Source organism: Ovis canadensis, chromosome 2, assembly GCF_042477335.2.
Source record: "Ovis canadensis isolate MfBH-ARS-UI-01 breed Bighorn chromosome 2, ARS-UI_OviCan_v2, whole genome shotgun sequence".
NCBI lineage: Eukaryota > Metazoa > Chordata > Mammalia > Artiodactyla > Bovidae > Ovis > Ovis canadensis.
Window position 1 is genome coordinate 120,743,973 of NC_091246.1, and position 21,187 is coordinate 120,765,159.

The 21,187-nt window shown below is 39.4% G+C and overlaps 1 pseudogene; it reads right to left on the minus strand.

The window, feature by feature from the left end:
• Nucleotides 1-943: 943 nt before the first annotated feature.
• The window catches only part of LOC138433123 (homeobox protein MSX-2 pseudogene), a 92,714-nt pseudogene continuing 72,470 nt past the window's right edge, over nt 944-21,187 (minus strand).

The window sequence follows — 21,187 nt, forward strand, 5'->3', positions numbered from 1 at the left end:
TTTTTTAAAGCAGAGAATTAACTACACCCCTCCTCCAAATTGCCTTTGCAATGCGTGAGGACTGACATACCTAGTGGTTCACAGAAACCATCAATTCCTCCCAACATGCTTTAACTTTTCACACCCGAATTATCTGAAATGAAGTTAAGCAACAGCCTTGAGAGGAATTAGGAAGGACCTCCATTTTCCACCTTACCCAGGAGGACTCTCACGATTCTAATCTTTTATTGATCTCACAAAAACTTTTAGTAATGTGTAATAAAGAAGGTGGAGAGGGGGAAAAAATATAGGGCCAAATAGGGTCATGTCTAGTGAATTTTCAATCTATGTGAGTTTTCAATGCACATGAAAAATGCAAAAACATGATGTGTCCCTTCCCTGGGAGGAATCTTTCCATATCTACTCCTTATGCAAGTAATGTCTAATTCTAACGTTTGTTTTCCATAAGCTAAAGTCAGTTATTCCATCCAAATCACCAGATTTCAGCAATTTTAGCAAATAATTTGTCTCCCCCATAAGAAAAACAAAACAAAACAGATAGACTTAAGCAGTCTCTTTTAGGAAGGTGAAATATAGAGAAAAAAGATATATTATATATATATATATATATATATATATATATAGCCTTTCAAAATAATTTGATTTTTATGTCTGCTGTATAAGTGTCAGAGCCAATCTTTATGAAAAGGGGGGGGGGTGCATCTGGCAGATTAATCAAGAAAACAGGGCTTGGGTGTCTCCGGTCAAAGAAGCAATTCGAACTATGTCTGTGGCCCTGTCGATCTAGCCGCTGAGGCTGAGGGTGGAGCATGCAAGGTTTGCAGAGCGGGACTGTCTTCTTGGAGGCGGGGCGGGGCGGGGCGGGGCGGGGGGGGAGTGGTGCTGGGGCGGAGGGAGGCTTTTAAACAAACATCCGTCCCGAAGTCTATTGAGCTGGTCTTCCTTAGGATAGGTGGTACATGCCATATCCCACTGGAGTCGCATAGAGTCGAACGGGCGGGATGGGGAGCACAGGTCTATGGAAAGGGTAAGATGCACTGTGTAGAGATGCTGCTTGCAGGGGAGAGTTGATGGGGAAAGGGAGGCTGAAGCCCCAGGGCAGCATAGGTTTTGCTGCCATTTTCAGCTTTTCCGGTTCTGCCTCCTGCAGTCTTTTCGCCTTGGCTCTTCGGTTCTGGAACTAGATTTTGACCTGGGTCTCTGTGAGGTTCAGAGAGCTGGAGAACTCTGCCCGCTCTGCGATGGAGAGGTGCTGTTTCTGGCGGAACTTGCGCTCCAGAGCGAGGAGCTGGGACGTGTTAAAGGGCGTGCGCAGCTTCCGATTGGTCTTGTGTTTCCGCAGGGTGCAGGTGGTGGGGCTCTGTGTCTTGGCGGCGGCGGCGGTTCCTACATCCACGCCGCTCAGTCTTTTGAATTTTCCGACTTGACGGAAGCGGTCTCGAAGGGTTTGACCAGCGGCCCGGGGCTGTGAGCTTCCCGGACGCCGTGGCCAGGCAGCAGAAGCGGCCGCAGGGTGGCCCAGGCGGAGGCGCTTTCGGCTGGCCGCGGGGACGTCTCCTTGGGCGGCTTCTTGTCCGACATGAGCGCCTCCACACTGAAGGGCAGGCTGGAGACCTTGATGCGGCGCTGCTCCGCTGCCCCTTCGGCGCCCCCAGACCCCGGGCCCGGTCCGGCCACCATCGCCGGGCCCTCCTCATCAGACGAAGACAAGTCACTGGCTTTGGACGGAGAAGCCACGACTTCTCTGCCCTACGTAGCTCCCGGCACGCGACTCCGCTGGCAACCCAGCAGCTGCGACTCAAACTTTTTTTCTCTCTGCTTTTCAATATGCTATCTAATTGGTCATAACTTTCCTTCCAAGGAGTAAGCGTTTTTTAATTTCATGGCTGCAATCACCATCTGCAGTGATTTTGGAGCCCAGAAAAATAAAGTCTGACTGTTTCCACTGTTTCCCCATCTATTTCCCATGAAGTGATAGGACCAGATACCATGATCTTAGTTTTCTGAATGTTGAACTTTAAGCCAACTTTTTCATTCTCCTCTTTCATTTTCAACAAGAGGATTTTTAGTTCCTCTTCACTTTCTGCCATAAGGGTGGTATCATCTGCATATATGAGGTTATTGATATTTCTCGCAGCAATCTTGCTTCCAGCTTGTGCTTCTTCCAGCCCAGCGTTTCTCTTGATGTACTCTGCGTATAAGTTAAATAAGCAGGGTGACAATATACAGCCTTGATGTCCTCCTTTTCCTATTTGGAACCAGTCTGTTATTCCATGTCCAGTTCTATCTGTTGCTTCCTGACTGACATATAGGTTTCTCAAGAGGCAGGTCAGGTAGCCTGGTATTCCCATCTCTTTTAGAATTTTCCAGTTTATTGTGATCCACACAAAGGCTTTGGCATAGTAAATAAAACAGAAATAGGTGTTTTCTGGAACTCTCTTGCTTTTTTGATGATCCAGCGGATGTTGGAAATTTGATCTCTGGTTCCTTTACCTTTTCTAAAACCAGCTTGAACATCTGAATGTTCACGGTTCACGTATTACTGAAGCCTGGCTTAGGGAATTTTGAAGCATTACTTTACTAGCATGTGAGACGAGTGCCATTGTGCGGTAGTTTGAGCATTCTTTGGCATTGCCTTTCTTTGGGATTGGAATGAAAACTTTCCTTTTCCAGTCCTGTGGCCACGTCTGAGTTTTCCAAATTTGCTGGCATATTGAGTGCAGCACTTTCAGAGCATCATCCTTCAGGATTTGAAATATCTCAACTGGAATTCCGTCACTGCCACTAGCTTTGTTCATAGTGATGCTTTCTAAGGCCCCCTTGACTTCACATTCCAGTATGTCTGGCTCTAGGTGAGTGATCACACCATCGTGATTATCTTGGTCGTGAAGATCTTTTTTGTACAGTTCTTCTGTGTATTCTTGCCACCTCTTCTTAGTATCTTCTGTTTCTTTTAGGTTCATACCATTTCTATCCTTTATCAAGCCCATCTTTGCATGAAATGTTCCCTTGGTCCAAGCAGCGGTGGCTGCGCCAGCACAAGAGGGCTGAGATGAGCTATTCCATGTTCAAGGTCAGGAGGGGCGGCAGTGAGGACATAACCCTTGTACAAGGTAAGGAGCAGCAGCTGCGCTTTGCTGGAACAGCCATGAAGAGATACTCCATGTCCAAGGTAAGAGAAACCCAAGTAAGATGGTAGGTGTTGAGAGAGGGCATCAGAAGGCAGACACACTGAAACCGTAATCTCAGAAGACTAGTGTATCTAATCACACGGACCACAGCCTTGTCTAAATCAATGAAACCAAGCCATGCCGTTTGGGGCCATGCAAGTGTCATGGTGGAGAGGTCTGACGGAATGTGGTCCACTGGAGAAGGGAATGGCAAACCACTTCAGTATTCTTGCCTGAGAACCCCCTGAACAGTATGAAAAGAAAATATGATAGGATACTGAAAGAGGAACTCCCCAGGGCGGTAGGTGCCCAATATGCTACTGGAGATCAGTGGAGAAATAACTCCAGAAAGAATGAAGGGATGGAGCCAGAGCAAAAACAATACCCAGCTGTGGATGTGACTGGTGATAGAAACAAGGTTCGATGCTGTAAAGAGCAATATTGCATAGGGGCCTGGAATGTTAGGTCTATGAATCAAGGCAAATTGGAAGTGGTCAAACAGGAGATGGCAAGAGTGAACGTTTACATTCTAGGAATCAGCAAACTAAAATTGACTGGAATGGGTGAATGTAACTCAGATGACCATTATATCTACTACTGCAGGCAGGAATCCCTTAGAAGAAATGGAGTAGCAATCGTGGTCAACAAAAGAGTCTGAAATGCAGTACTTGGATGCAATCTCAAAAATGACAGAATGATCTCGGTTCGTTTCCAAGGCAAACCATTCAATATCACAGTAATCCAAGTCTATGCCCCAACCAGTAACACTGAAGCCGAAGTTGAACGGTTCTATGAAGACCTACAACACCTTTTAGAACTAACACCCCCCAAAGATGTCCTTTTCATTATAAGGGACTGGAATGCAAAAGTAGGAAGTCAAGAAACACCTGGAGTAACAGGCAAATTTGGCCTTGGTATACAGAATGAAGCAGGGCAAAGGCTAATAGATTTTTGCCAAGAGAACGCACTGGTCTTGGCAAACATCTTCTTCCAACAACACAAGAGAAGACTACACATGGACATCACCAGATGATCAACACTGAAATCAGATTGATTATATTCGTTGCAGCCAGAGATGGAGAAGCCATATACAGTCAGCAAAAACAAGACCAGGAGCTGACTGTGGCTCAGATCATGAACACCTTATTGCCAAATTCAGACTTAAATTGAAGAAAGTAGGGAAAACCACTAGACCATTCAGGTATGACCTAAATCAAATCCCTTATGATTATACTGTGGAAGTGAGAAATAGGTTTAAGGGACTAGATCTGATAGATAGAGTTCCTGATGAACTACGGACGGAGGTTGGTGACGTTGTACAGGAGACAGAGATCAAGACCATCCCCATGGAAAAGAAATGCAAAAAAGCAAAATGGCTGTCTGGAGAGGCCTTCCAAATAGCTGTGAAAAGAAGAGAAGCAAAAAACAAAGGAGAAAAGGAAAGATATAAGCATCTGAATGCAGAGTTCCAAACAATAGCAATGAGAGATAAGAAAGCCTTCCTCAGTGATCAATGACCACTGTAGACAGCATATTAAAAAGCAGAGACTTTTAAATTTTACTTTGCCAACATAGATCCATCTCGTCAAGGCTCTGGTTTTTCCGGTAGTCATGTATGGATGTTAGAGCTGGACTATAAAGAAAGCTGATTGGCAAAGAATTGATGCTTTTGAACTATGGTACTAGAGAAGACTCTTGAGTGTTCCTTGAACTGCAAGAAGACCCAACCAATCAATCGTGAAGGAAATCAGTCTGGAATATTCTTTGGAAGGACTGATGTCAAAGCTGAAACTCCAATACTTTGGCCACCTGATGCAAAGAGCTGACTCATTTGAAAAGCCCCTGATGCTCGGAAAGATTGAAGGTGGGATGAGAAGGGGAGGATAGAGGATGAGATGGTTGGATGGTATCCCTGACTCAATGGACATGAGTTTGAGTAAACTCTGGGAGTTGGTGATGGACAGGAAGGCCTGGCGTGCTGCAGTCCATGGGGTCACCAAGAGTCAGACACGACTGAGTGACTGAACTGACTGACTGAGTCTTACTTCTGTCTTCCTCCAGATTGGTCTACCAGCAATCATGATTTCATCATGAAAATGGACCTAATTTTTTCCAAAGAAGTTAGTTTTTCCTTCTTCCTAACCTTAAAGGAATTGAGGCCATACTTTTTTTTCTATTGTATTCCCTGGGCACATAGCATAAGTTATAAAATATCACACAAAGTCACACTAGCAATATTAAGGGGAAGAAAGAGAGAGTCAAGACTGTTACCATTTATTCTGAACATATCCCATCCCAGACTCAGGATAAGTAACTTAACCTGCACTGTCTAATCAGCTCCCACAACATGTAATTCCAGTTTTGTACATTAACTCACTGCCTCTAAAGTAATGAACTTGCCAAAGGTCAGTGCTTTAGATTCATCCAGATTTGCCTGGTTTGAAAGCCTTGTTTCTTTATTTCTTTTTTTAATTTTTATTTTTACTTTATTTTACTTTACAATACTGTATTTGTTTTGCTATACATTGACACGAATCTACCACGGGTGTACATAAGTTCCCAAACATGAACCCCCCCTCCCACCTCCCACCCCACACCATCTCTCTGGATCATCCCTGTGCACCAGGACATGGAAACAACCTAGATGTCCATCAGCAGATGAATGGATAAGAAAGCTGTGGTATGTATACACAATGGAGTATTACTCAGCCATTAAAAAGAATACATTTGAATCAGTTCTAATGAGATGGATGAAACTGGAGCTGATTATACAGAGTGAAGTAAGCCAGAAAGAAAAACACCAATACAGTATACTAACACATATATATGGAATTTAAAAAGATGGCAATGATAACCCTGTATGCAAGACAGCAAAGGAGACACAGATGTGTAGAAAGCCTTGTTTCTTAACCTCTGAATTATTTCCCCTTTATTCATGTGAGGCACTAAGATACATTTACTGCCAAATAGATGGTTTGTGTCATAGAAGGAAAGAAAATTACCCAATATTCAGAACAAGTTAGGCAGATGACAGAAGGGGGAAAGAGGAGTGAAATGTGGCTTGGCATTATGCTAGTGTTCAACATTCTGGGACCAGAAAATAAGTCCATACAGCTTCTTGACCTTGCCTAACTCTTCTGGCCCCTGAAGAAATAAGGAGTAGGAGACTTTAGGTATTAGAGTGGATTGATAATGTTTTCTGAATATCAAAGACAATTTCTCAGTACAGTTCAGTCACTGAGTCATGTCCAACTCTTTGCTACCCAATGGACTGCAGCATGCTAGACTTTTCTGTCTATCACCAAACCTGGAGTTTACTCAAACTCATGTCCAGTGAGTCAGTGATGCCATCCAATCATCTCATCCTCTGTTGTCCCCTTTTTCTCCTTCTTCCAATCTTCCAGCATCAGTCTTTTCGAATGAGTCGGTTCTTCCCATTGGGTGGCCAAAATATTGGAGTTTCAGCCTCAGCATCAGTCCTTCCAATGAATATTCAAGACTGATTTCCTTTAGGATGGACTAGTTGGATCTCCTTGTAGTCCAAGGGACTCTCAAGAGTCTTCTCCAAGACAACAGTTCAAAAGCATCAATTCTTTGATCCTCAGCTTTCTTTATGTTCCAACTATCATATCCATACATGACTACGAAGAAGCATAGCTTTGACTAGATGGACTTTTGTCAGCAAAGTAATGTTTCTGCTTTTAAAACCTATGTTGCCTAGGTTTGTCATAGCTTTTCTTCCAAGGAGCAAGTGCCTTTAGTTTCATGGTTGTAGTCACCATTTACAGTGATTTTGGAGTCCAAGAAAGTTGTCTCTCACTGTTTCCATTGATTCCCCATCTATTTGCCATCAAGTGATGTGACGGGATGCCATGATCTTCGTTTCTTGAATGTTGAATTTTAAGCCAGCTTTTCCACTCTCCTCTTTTACTTTCATCAAGAGGCTGTTTAGTTCTTCTTTAACTCTGTCATAAAGGTGGTGTTATCTGCATATCTGAGGCTATTGACATTCCTCCCTGCAAACTTGATTCCAGCTGGTATTCACATGATGTACTCTGCATATAAGTCAAATTAGCAGGGTGACAGTATGCAGTTTTGACCTACTCCTTTCCCATTTTGGAACCAGTCTGTAGTTCCATGTCCAGTTCTAACTGTTGCTTCTGAACCTGCATACAGATTTCTCAGGAGGCAAGTAAAGTGGTCTGGTATTCCCATCTCTTTAAGAATTTTCCTGTTTGTTGTGATCTACACATACAAGGTTTTGGCATAATCAATAAAGCAAAGGTAAATTTTTTTTTCCCTGAAATTATCTTGCTTTTTAAATAATGCAATGGCTGTTGGCAATTTGATCTCTGGTTCCTCTGCCTTTTCTAGATCCAGTTTAAACATCTGGAAGTTCACCATTCAGGTACTATTGAAGCCTAGCTTGGAGAATTTTGAGCATTACTTTGCTGGTGTGTGAGATGAGTGCAATTGTGTGGTAGTCTGACCATTCTTTGTCATCTTTCTTTGGGAATGGAATGAAAATTGAGTTTTTCCAGTCCTGTGGCCACTGCTGAGTTTTCCAAATGTGCTGGCATATTGAGTGCAGCACTTTCACAGCATCATCTTTCAGGATTTGAAATAGCTCATCTGGAATTCCATCACCTCCACTAGCTTTGTTTGTAGTGATGCTTTCTAAGGCCCACTTGACTTCTCATTGCAAGATGTTTGGCTCTAGATGAGTGATCACACCATTGTGGTTATCTGGGTCAGAAGATGTTCTTTGTGTAGTTCTTCTATGTATTCTTGCCACCTCTTCTTAATATCTTCTTCTTCTGTTAGGTCTATACCATTTCTGTCCTTTATGGAGCCCATCTTTGCATGAAATGTTCCCTTGGTATCTTTGACTTTCTTGAAGAGATCTTTAGTCTTTCTCATTCTATTGTTTTCCTCTATTTCTTTGCACTGATCACTGAGGAAGGCTTTCTTATCTCTCCTTAATGTCCTCTGGAACATTCATCCTTTTCATTCAAATGGATATCTCCTTTTCTCTTTTGCATTTTGCTTCTCTTCCTTTCTCAGCTATTTGTAAGGCCTCCTCAGACAACCATTTTGCCTTTTTGCCCCCCCCCTTTTTTTTTTTTTTCATCCGGATGATCTTGATCACTGCCTGCTGTACAATGTTACAAACCTCCGTTCATAGTTCTTCAGGCAATCTGTCTATCACATTTAATCCCTTGAATCTATTTGTCACTTCCACTGCATAATTTTAAGGGGTTTGATTTAGGTCATACTTGAATGATCTAGTGCTTTTCCCTACTTTCTTCAATTTAATTCTGAGTTTTGCAGTAAGGATTTCATGATGTGATCCACAGTCAACTCTCAGTCTTGTTTTTGCTGACTGTATGGAGCTTCTCCATCTTTGGCTGCAAAAAATATAATCTATTTTATTTTGGTATTGACCATCTGGAGATGTCCATGTGTAGAGTCATCATTTGTGTTGTTGGAAGAGGGCGTTTGCTATGACCAGTGTGCTCCTTTGGCAAAACTATGTTAGTCTTTGCCTTGCTTTATTTTGTACTCCAAGACCAACTATGCCTGTTACTCCAAATATCTCTTGACATTCTACTTTTGCATTCCAGTCCCCTATGATGAAAAGGACATCTTTTTTGGGTGTTAATTCTAGAAGGTCTTGTATGTCTTCATAGAACCATTTATCTTCAGCTTCTTGAGTATTACTGGTTGGGGCATAGACTTGGATTATTATGGTATTGAATGGCTTGCCTTCAAAATAAACAGAGATCATTCTATCATTTTTAAGTTGGCACCCAAATACAGCATTTTGGACTCTTTTGTTGACTATGAGGGATACTTCATTTCTTCTAAGGAATTCTTTCCCACAGTAGTAGATATAATGGTCATCTGAATTAAATTTGCCCATTCCAATCTATTTTAGTTCACTGATTCCTAAAATGTTGATGTTCACTCTTGACACCTCCTGTTTGTCCACTTCTTATTTACCTTGATTCATGGACCTAACATTCCAGTTTATACTCTGAACATTTTGCATAGGGCAGCATCCTGGTGTCAGCACACAAGTCAGTAATGGGAGTTGCAGGTAGCCGAATGTGTGGATTATCCCCTACGTTAAAATGTCAAATAAAGCCTTTCCATTCTCAACAAATACAAATGTACTTCAAGCAGACAGAAATAGGTTAATAAAAGTTCTGTGACCATATGGAGCAGTGCTAATGTGCACATGATAAGGACAGTAATCTGTTTATCCTCCTAATGGCCACGTGTTCTCTGTCTTCACAGAGAGGGTTATTTATCTTTTTAAAATAAAGTAACACTTCAGATCATTCTATAGACTACAGTAATCAAGGCAGTAAGGTTCTGGTGCAAAAGCAGAAATTTAGATCAATGGAACAGGATCAAAAGCCCAGCAATACACCCATGCACCTATAGTCATCTAATCTATAACAAAGGATGCAAGAATATACAGTGGGAGAAAGACAAACTCTTCAACAAGCAGTGCTGGGAAAACTGAACAGTTAGATGTAAAATAATGAAATTAGAACATTTTCTAACATCATACAAAAAATTTAAAAATGGATTAAAGACCTAAATATAAGGCTGGAGACTATAAAACTCTTAGAGATGAATATAGGCAAAACACTCTTTGATATAAATCAAAGCAAGATCTTTTTTGACCCACTTCCTAGAGTAATGAAAATAAAAGGTAAACAAATGGGACATCTCATTGCACAGGAAATTATAAAGATGAAAAGACAACTCTTAGAACAGGAGAAAATATTTGCAAACAAAGCAACTGACAAAGACTTAATCTCCAGAATATACAAGCAGCTCACGCAGCTCAGTAAAATAGAAAAAAAGAAAAAATAGGGAGAAGACCTAAACAGAAGTTTTTTTCAAAGAAGACATATACAGATGGTCAACAAACACATGAAAAGATGCTCAACAAAATGCTCAGCATTTGTGAAATGCAAGTGAAAACAATGAGATATCATCTCACATAGTCAGAATGGCCATCATAAAAAAATCTACAAACAATAGATGCTAGAGAGGCTGTGGAGAAAAGGCAATCCTGCTGCTCTGTTGGTGGAAATGTAAATTGATAAAACCACTATGGAGAACAGTATGGAGGTTCCTTAAAAAGCTAAAAATAAAACTGCCTTATGGCTCAGCAGTGCTACTATGGGACATATACCCTGAGAAAATCATAATTCAAAAAGGCACATATACCCCAATGTTCATTGCAGCACCATTTACATTAGACAGTACATAGAAACAACCTAAATGCCCATCAACAATGGAATTCATAAAGAAGATGTGATATATATATATATACACACACACAATATAATATTACTCAGCCATACTAAAAAGCCTCTTGGTGAAAGTGAAAGAGGGGAGTGAAAAAGTTGGCTTAAAGCTCAACATTCAGAACACTAAGATCATGGCATCTGGTCCCATCATTTCATGGAAAATAGATGAAGAAACATTGGAAACAATGTCAGACTTTATTTTGGGGGCTCCAAAATCACTGCAGATGGTGATTGCAGCCATGAAATTAAAAGACGCTTGCCCCTTGGAAGGAAAGTCATGACCAACCTAGATGGCATATTCAAAAACAGAGATACTACTTTGTCAACAAAAGTCCGTCTAGTCAAGGCTATGGTTTTTCCAGTGGTCCTGTATGGATGTGAAAGTTGGACTGTGAAGAAAGCTGAGTGCCAAAGAATTGGTGCTTTTGAACTGTGGTATTTGAGAAGACTCTTGAGAGTCCCTTGGACTGCAAGGAGATCCAACAAGTCCATCCTAAAGGAGATTAGCCCTGAGATTTCTTTGGAAGGAATGATGCTAAAGCTGAAACTCCAGTACTTTGGCCACCTCATGCGAAGAGTTGACTCATTGGAAAAGACTCTGATACTGGGAGGGATTGGGGGCAGGAGGAGAAGGGGACGACCCAGGATGAAATGGCTGGATGGCATCACTGACTCGATGCACATGAGTTTGGGTGAACTCTGGGACTTGGTGATGGACAGGGAGGCCTGGTCTGCTGCAGTTCATGGGGTCGCAAAGAGTTGGGCATGACTGTGTGACTGAACTGAACTGAACTGAACTGAACAAGGAATGAAATTTGTGGTGATGTGGATGGACCTAGAGTCTGTCATATAGAGTGAATAAGTCAGAAGAGCAAATATTGTATATTAAGGTATATATATGGAACCTAGAACAATGGAACTGATGAACAAACTTGTTGACACAGTGGGGGAGAGAGATTGTAAGGCAAATTCAGAGAAGCATTGACATATATACACTACGATGTGTAAAATAACTAGCGTGAAGCTGTTGCCTAGTACAGGGAGCTCAGTTCAGTGCTGTGTGATGATTTAGAGGAGTGGGATGGGGGTTGAGAAAGAGGCTCAAGAGGGAAGGGATGTATGTATATATAAGAAATTAACACAGTATTATAAAGCAATTATACACCAATTAAAAAATAAAAATACTTGAAAAAGTTTAAAGTGACAATATAGGGTTACAGTTATTTATTGAGTGTCATCCATTCCCCACCCTAAATTTCTTGAGAGGTGCAAAAAGTTTTCTGAAAGGATTCTGGAGCCAGCAGAAAAGTCTTGTCAATTAGCTCTTCACGTAAGGAGATGGAGTTCAAGAATGGAACTAGGTTGTAATGCACCTTCTGACTTTCAGTCCTTTGAGTCTTCTGTTGGATGCAGTCTCAGGGAGGGGTTACAAGACTGAGGGACAGCTATAGTCAGCACAGCCTGATGTCATTATTGTCTCAAATCTCTGTGGCAGCTCACTGTTCAGGGAGCCACTATTGGGTCTGAGCACAGTAACTGACTGTAGCCATCGCTGGTTCTCTGAAGACAGCATTGTCAGGTGATATGATCCAGTTTGGTTCATAATTCCATCCTTAACATAACTTCCACAATTAAACTAGGAATATTATGATGGGAAAAGTCAACCTTGGTGTTATATACTAAACATGTTTTTGGGTCACTTGATATACCTGGCAAGATAGAAGTCTACCATAATCTTAAGAATATACTATTTGAATACACTTATTTACTTCATGGAGAAGGCAATGGCACCCCACTCCAGTACTCTTGCCTGGAAAATCCCATGGACAGCAGAGCCTGGTGGGCTGCCATCTCTGGGGTTGCACAGAGTTGGACACGACTGAAGTGACTTAGCAACAGCAGCAGCACTTACCTCATGCGAAGAGTTGACTCATTGGAAAAGACCCTGATGCTGGGAGGGATTGAGGTCAGGAAGAGAAGGGGATGACAGAGGGTGAGATGGCTGGATGGCATCACCGACTCGATGGACATGAGTTTGGGTAAACTCCGGCAGTTGGTGATGGACAGGGAGGCCTGGCATGCTGCGATTCAAGGGGTCGCAAAGAGTTGGACACGACTGAGCGACTGAACTGAACTGAACTGAATTAAATAAATTTTTAGGTCTCTTCTGTAAGTATTTTGCAACTCAACAGTTTTCTGGCTCAGCAAACCACGTTTAGACCTTGTTGTATCGCTTTTATTTTAGTGTGCATACTGTGAGCAGTTGCTCAATTGTATCTGACTCTTTTTGGCTCCATGAATCATAGCCCATCAGGCTCCTCTGTCCATGGGGAGTTTCCAGGCAAGAATACTGGAGTGGGTCACCATGCCCTCCTCCAGGGGATCTTCCCAACCCAGAGATTGAATCCAGGTCTCCCTCATTGCAGGCAGATTCTTTACCATCTTAGCCACCAGGGAAGACCATGAATACTGGAGTGGGTAGCCTATCCCTTCTCCAGGGGATCTTCCCTATCCAGGAATTGAACTGGTGTGCCCCGCATAGCAGGCAGATTCTTTACCAGCTGAGCTATTAGGGAAGACCATCTTCAGTTTGCACAGTCAACTTCAAAAGCAGATTATATACATCTCAAGAGTTATTTCAGCTTCATTCTTAGAAATCTAGCATCTAAGTATCTGAAATGTAGAAAGTTTGATTCATAATGATAAATAGATAAAAAACAGATATTGATTTAAACTGCTGTGATTTTGAAGATTTATTGCTCTAAAAGCATATATTGGCTTAAAATATAAGGTCAGGTTTGACGTTAAATTAACAATAAATATTTGTATATATACCAGAGCAGAAAGGCAGTAAATGTAAATAATGCTCTCTGCATGTTGAATCTAAAAATGAATCATTTGCTCTTCTAATCCTAGTTTCCCAGGACACTCACACAAAAGACTTATTAAAAACATGAGAAAGAACTTTGATGTAGAAGCTCAGATATCATCTGCATCAGCTACCAAGATGACATTAGGATAATTACCAAAATATGAATCTCCGTGTAGTCATGACAGTGCAGCTGTTCCCAGGCTGATTCCCTTTTGGCTTCTGAGTTGATTGCAAAATGACATCATACTACATTCCACTTTACAATAGGCAGTTATTTTTCATCCTGTATTAGGGGATACATATTGGATTCTATTTAAAAACTGATTTTATAACATGCAAGATTTAAATACATACATTAAGTGTATGGATGAAAATCAAAGAACATGGTCAGTAATGAGCTATGTTATAAATTTTCCATTTCTTTCAGATGCTGTTATGACTTTATAATATTTAGAACACTTTATCTACTGCCTATCCACATATTTATGTCATCTGTTTCTATTACTGTCTGCCTTTAAGCCTGCTTTACTATGGATCTTGAATGCAATCCTGATTCCCTTTGAGAGATTCAATGAGCACATAAATTTGTCAAAGTCCAGATTTTAGGTTACAATAATTGACCCTGATGTCTATAGACTCATTTCAGCAAAACTGTATATCTTTTGAAATTTTTGTGTGTATGTTTATATACTGTTTATATATTTGAGAGAGACTCTATAGTTCTTGACAGATGAGAATTTGTGACTTGAGAAATGATAAAGATTTAAAAAGAAACATGTGAGTTAAGTTGGGAGAAGAAACAGTTGGAAGCATTTCTGAGATTAGAGTTTCACCTTATTCTTTTTCATGATAACGTATCTCAGCACCATTCACAAGGGGATACATACCACAGTAGCGCATACTCAAACTTTGTATCATATACCTGGTGGCATATCTTATACCAGGTTCTTTTCTCTCTTCTGGCAGCCAAATTCTTCCTTTCTGGGAAATACCAGCTCAGTAAAAGTCCTGCATTCACTGAAGTTCATGGTACAGAGGTACTTCTTCCTACTCTCCCACCTTGCCCACATACCTCCCCTCTCCTCACATGTGCCAGGCAGATTTTTTCTATGTCTTTTCTCGTCCTACCCTTTCAGCCTGGGATGAACTCCTCACTTCTTTGGGGTACATGTCTGATTATCCCAATGCTGCTTCTCCATCATGACCCCTCATATGCTGTGTTCATTTACCTTGTAGTTTTACCATACTGTCTTCCTTCTTCACTAGACTCTGAGAGCCTTCTTTAAAAAAAAAATTTGTAGCATCTCATCGTTATGTAGCAGTTTATGATTTATCAGTACTTCTTGCATTTGATCCTCACAACCACTTTAGCTCCTTGGGGATTCCTCCCTTCTGCCCGAGTGTTTAGGACCTCAACCAGTGTCTGGTAAGTGTCTTAAGTATGGGAAGACATGAACTTCACATCTTCCTCCTCTGTTCTTGACTCCACCCCTGGCATCCTGGAAAGAAGGCAAGCATGCCTTTCATCACCATACCTCTGGCCCCAAAGCAGGGCCTAACACTCGGGAGAAGCTTAGGAAGTGTGTGTGGAAAGGTATCCTCTGCAATCTATTGTAACCTCTGCCCCCTCCAAACCCATACTGGGCTCCCAATCTGTACCACACACCTTGAAGCTGCTTCTCCTACATGGAGCTGTTGATGTTCTATGTGCTTAATTTTAGCACCCTAGACAGACAGAAAGTCACTCAGAGAAAGAGACTGTTTTCACACTTATGAACTTTCAAAGAAAACAAATCTACCAAATCCATTTGGAGCACATGTTAGGGAAGGGGCAGGCCCTAGGCAAACACTGGTCAAGAAGAGTTGACCCCTCCAGTGTTTATTACTTCTCTGAGAAGAAAAACACTGCCTCTGAGTCTTTGAAAAGAGTATTCAGATAGAAAATGAAAATTTTCAGGAATGAATGCTTGAGTTTTTGTTTAGTGTTAGCTAGCAAGGAAGTCAAAAGCAATCCTGTTATTGCTATAAATCATAACAGGATTAGAAAAGTGAATCAAGAAGGGAGTTATTGCCATAATAAGCATATTCATCTTAGAAACTACTATCCTTCCCCACCAGTCCTAAAACTAACCTTCCTCATCCAGTGACATGTGGCCCTGGGTGATCTGGGTTGGGGGGGGGGGGGCTGGGGCGGGGGGCTGAGAGTGGCTTTACTGCAAAGAAGTGAGTAAAAATTCAGTTTTAAAATCCATTTGAACTTTAGTGACTTAAAATAATTGAAAAAAAAACGACAATAAACACAGACAAAAATAATAATAGGTACACACATAAAAAAGAAAGGAATCCAAAGCATACTGCTAAAGATAGTCACCAAATAATAAGAAGAGAGCAAAAAAGAAGAAAGAAACAAGAAAGAATTACAAAAACAACCCCACCCAAAACAATTTTTAAAATGGTAGTAAGTACATTCCTTTTCATAATTACTTAAATACGAATAGACTAAAAGCTCTAATAAAGACATAGCATAGCTGAATGGATAGGAAACAAGTCCCATGTATCTGGTGCTTATAAAAGACTCACTTCAGGTCTAAAGACACACACAGACCAAAAATAAAGGGATGGAAAAAGGTATTCTATGTAAATACAGATAAAATAAAGCTGGAATATTTATATCAGACAAAATAAACTTTAAATAGACTGCAACAAGAGACAAAAAAAGACACTACATAATGATCAAATGATCAATCCAAAAATAAGATATAACAATTATATATATTATATGTATATATAATATATATATATATTCACACACACACGTATAAAGTGAAAGAAAGTGAAAGTCGCTCAGTCGTGTCTGACTCTTTGCAACTATATACTCCATGGAATTCTCCATCCCAGAATGCTGGGGTGGGTAGCCTTTCCCTTCTCCAGGGGATCTTCCCAGCCCAGCAATCAAACCCAGGTCTCCTGTATTACAGGTGGATTCTTTACCAGCTGAGCCACAAGGGAAGCCCAAGAATACTGGAGTGGGTAGCCTATCTCTTCTCCAGCAGATCTCCCCAACTCAGGAATTTCCTGCATTACAGGCAGATTCTTAACCAACTGAGCTACAAGGAAAGCTATTATATATATACTTCCATGTTGGTTACATATGGGAGCAACCAACATGGGAGCACCTAAATATATAAAGCAAATATTACAGACCTAAAGGGATAAATTGAAAGTAACACAATACTTATAGGGAATTTTAACATATTGCTTACATCAATGAAAAAATCATCCAGACAGAAAATCAAAAGGAAACACTAGCCTTAAATGATAACTTAGATCAACTATTTATTATAAAATATTTCATTATAAAGGAGCAGAAAACACATTGTTTTCAAGTGCACATGGAACATTCTCCATGGTAAATTACATGCCAAACTATAAAAGAAATCTCAGTAAATTTAGGAAAGTTGAATATATATATACACACACACATATATATATATATATAAAACGGATATATATATAGATATCATATATATATGGATATATATATAATCATGATATATATATAACTGAATATATATACATAATATATATTATATATATACACGTAGCATCTTTTCCAATTACAAAACTGAGACTAGAAATCAACTTCATGAAAAGAGCTTCAGAAATATAAACACATGACAGCTAACTAATATGCTACTAAACAACCAATGGATCCAGGAAAAAATCAAGAAGAAACAAACAAAAAGAAAAAAAAAAACCTGGAGACAATGAGAAAGAAAATGCAGTGATTCAAAACATAAGACACATAGCAAAAGAAGTTCTAAGTAGGAAGTTTATAGCAATACAAGAAAAATTTCAAATAAACAACCTAAACTTACAAAAACTGGAAAAAGTAGAACAAACAAACAAACCCAAAGTTAGTAGAAGGAAATAAATAATAAAAATCAAGTCATAAATAAATGACATAGAGGAAAAAATAGAAAAAAAATCAATACAAGCAAAAGCTGATTTTTTGAAAAGATAAAACTGATAAACTTTAGACAGATTTATCTAGAAAAAAAGAGAAAGGGCCCAAAATGATAAAATCAGAAATAAACAAAGAAGTTACAACCAAAACCACATAAATGGGAAGAATTATAAGAAATGGCGTCAATAATATACCAGTAAAGTGGATTACCTACAAAAATACATTTCTAAAACAAAAGTCTTCTATGGCTGAATCAGGAAGAAGTAGAAAGCATAAACAGATAAATGATCAGTAATAAAGTTGAATCACTACTAACAAACAAGTCCAGCACAGTTTAGCTCTATGGGTAAATTTTACCAAACACTTAGAGAAGAGTTAACACATTCTTTTCAAACTATTTCAAGAAAACTGCAGAAGAATAAATTTTTCTGTACTCATTTTATGAAACCAGGATCACTCTGATACCAAAACAGGACAAACATATCACAAATGAGAAATTATACTCCAATATCGTTTATGAATGGGGTTCCCTGATAGCTCAGTTGGTAAAGAACCCACCTACAATACAGGAGACCATGGTTCAATTCCTGGGTTGGGAAGATCTGCTGGAGAAGGGATAGGCTATCCATTCCAGTATTCTTGGGCTTCCCTTGTGGCTCAGCTGGTAAAGAGTCCAAGTGCAATGCAGGAAACCTGGGTTCGAGCCCTGGGTTGGGAAGATCCCCTGGAGAAGGGAAAGGATACCCACTCCAGTATTCTGGCCTAGAGAATTCCATGGACTGTATAGTCCATGGGGTCACAGAGTCAGACATGACTAAGTGACTTTCACTTTCACTTTCATCATTTATGAACACAGATTAAAAATTCTCAACAAAATATTAGCAAACTGAATTCAATAATTCACTAAGAGGATTATACAATATGACAAGATGGGGTTTATCCCAGGGGTGAAAGGATGATTCAATATTAGCAAATCAAAAAAATCAAATCAATAAAATTAGAAATGAAAATGGAGAGATCACAACAGACAACACATAAATACAAAGGATCATAAGAGACTACTATCAGCAGTTATATGCCAATAAAATGGACAACGTGGAAGAAATGGACAAATTCTTAGAAAACTACAACTTTCCAAAACTGAACCAGGAAGAAATAGAAAATCTGAACAGACCCATCACAAGCATGGAAATTGAAACTGTAATCAGAAATCTTCCAGTAAACAAAAGCCCAGGTCCAGACGCCTTCACAGCTGAATTCTACCAAAAATTTTGAGAAGAGCTAACACCTATCCTATTCAAACACTTGCAGAGGAAGGTAAACTTCCAAACTCATTCTATGAGGCCACCATCACCCTAATACCTAAACCTGACAAAGATGCCACAAAAAAAGAAAACTACAGGCCAATATCACTGATGAACATAGATGCAAAAATCCTCAACAAAATTCTAGCAATCAGAATCCAACAACACATTAAAAAGATCATACACCATGACCAAGTGGGCTTTATCCCACGGATACAAGGATTCTTCAATATCCTCAAATCAATCAATGTAATTCACCACATTAACAAATTGAAAAATAAAAACCAGGTTATTATCCCAATAGATGCAGAGAAGGCCTTTGACAAAATTCAACATCCATTTCTGATAAAAACACTCCAGAAAGCAGGAATAGAAGGAACATACCTTAACATAATAAAAGCTATATATGACAAACCCACAGCAAACATTATCCTGGTGAAAAATTGAAAGCATTTCCCGTAAAGTCAGAAACAACACAAGAGTGCCCACTTTCACTGCTACTATTCAACATAGTTCTGGAAGTTTTGGCCACAGCAATCAGAGCAGAAAAAGAAATAAAAGGAATCCAAATTGGAAAAGAAGAAGCAAAACTCTCACTGTTTGCAGATGACATGATCCTCTACATAGAAAACCCTAAAGACTCCACCAGAAAATTACTAGAGCTAGTCAATGAATATAGTAAAGTTGCAGGATATAAAATCAACACAGAAATCCCTTGCATTCCCATACACTAATAGTGAGGAAGTAGAAAAAGAAATTAAGGAAACAATTCCATTCACCATTGCAATGAAAAGAATAAAGTACTTAGGAATATATCTACCTAAAGAAACTAAAGACCTATATATATAAAACTATAAAATCCTGATGGAAGAAATCAAAGAAGACACTAATAGATGGAGAAGTATACCATGTTCATGGATCAGAAGAATCAATATAGTGAAAATGAGTATACTACCCAAAGCAATCTACAGATTCAATGCAATCTCTATCAAGCTACCAGCGGTATTTTTCACAGAACTAGAACAAATAATTTCAAGATTTGTATGGAAATACAAAAAACCTCGAATAGTCAAAGCAATCTTGAGAAAGAAGAATGGAACTGGAGGAATCAACTTGCCCGACTTCAGGCTCTACTACAAAGCCACAGTCATCAAGAAAGTATGGTACTGGTACAAAGACAGAAATATAGATCAATGAAACAAAATAGAAATCTCAGAGATAAATCCACACACCTATGGACACCTTATCTTCGACAAAGGAGGCAAGAACATACAATGGAGTAAAGACAATCTCTTTAACAAGTGGTGCTGGGAAAACTGGTCAACCACTTGTAAATGAATGAAATTAGATCATTTTCTAACACCACACACAAAAATAAACTCAATCAATATGATAAACAATTTATGAAAGGAAGAATAAAAATCATATGATAATCTTCATAGATCTTGAAAAATCTTTTGACAAAATTTAGCATCCATTTATGATAAAAAATTCTTCACAAATTGGATACAGAGGGACAGGTTTCAACATAATGAAGGACAAATATAATAAGACAACTAATATACTAAATGTTGGAAAAGTTGAAAGCATTTCCACTAACATCAAGAATGTGACAAGGATCCCCATGCTTGCCATTTTATTCAACAAAGTATTGAATGTCCTAGACACAGTAATTGACAAGAAAAAGAAATAAAAGAAATTCAAACTGGTATAAATGTGTAAAACTGTCACTATTTGCAGATGACATGATACTATTTATAGAAAATGCTAACAACATCAAAAAACTACTAGAACACATCAACAAATTCTGTAAAGTTGCAGAATATAAAATATATATACAGGAATCAGTTGCATGTCCATAGCCTAGCAACAAACTATCAGAAAGAGAAATTGAAAAAGTGAAAGTGTAAGTCCCTCACTTGTGTCCAGCTGTTTGTGACCCCATGGACTACAGCTTGCCAGGCTCCTCTGTCCTTGGGGATTCTCCAGGCAAGAATGTTGGAGTGGGTTGCCATTCCCTTTTCCAGGGGATCTTCCCAATGCAGGGATCGAACTCAGGTCTCCCATATTGCAGGCAGATTCTTTACCATCTGAGCCACCAAGGAAACCCAACAACAAACTATCAGAAATGAAAATTGAGAAAACAACCCTATTTACCACCAAGTCAAAAAGAATAAAATACCTAAGAAGAAATCTAACCGAGGTGCTAAAACTCCTGTACCCTGAAAATTTCAAGACACTGATAAAAGTCATTGAAGATTAAACAACCAGAAAGATATATGATGTTCATGAATTGGAAGTTTAAAGTTGTTAAAAATGATTATATATCCAAGGCAGCCTTGAGGTTTGATACAATTTGTATTGAAATGTCAATGGCAATTTTCACAGAATTAGAGAAAACAATCCTAAAATATTCAGGGAAACACAAAGGACCTCAAATAGGCAAAACAATCTTGAGAAGCAAAAACAAGCCTGGAAATTTTGTGCTCCCTGACTTCAAACTATATCACAAAGCACAGTAATCAAAACAGTATGGTACCGGC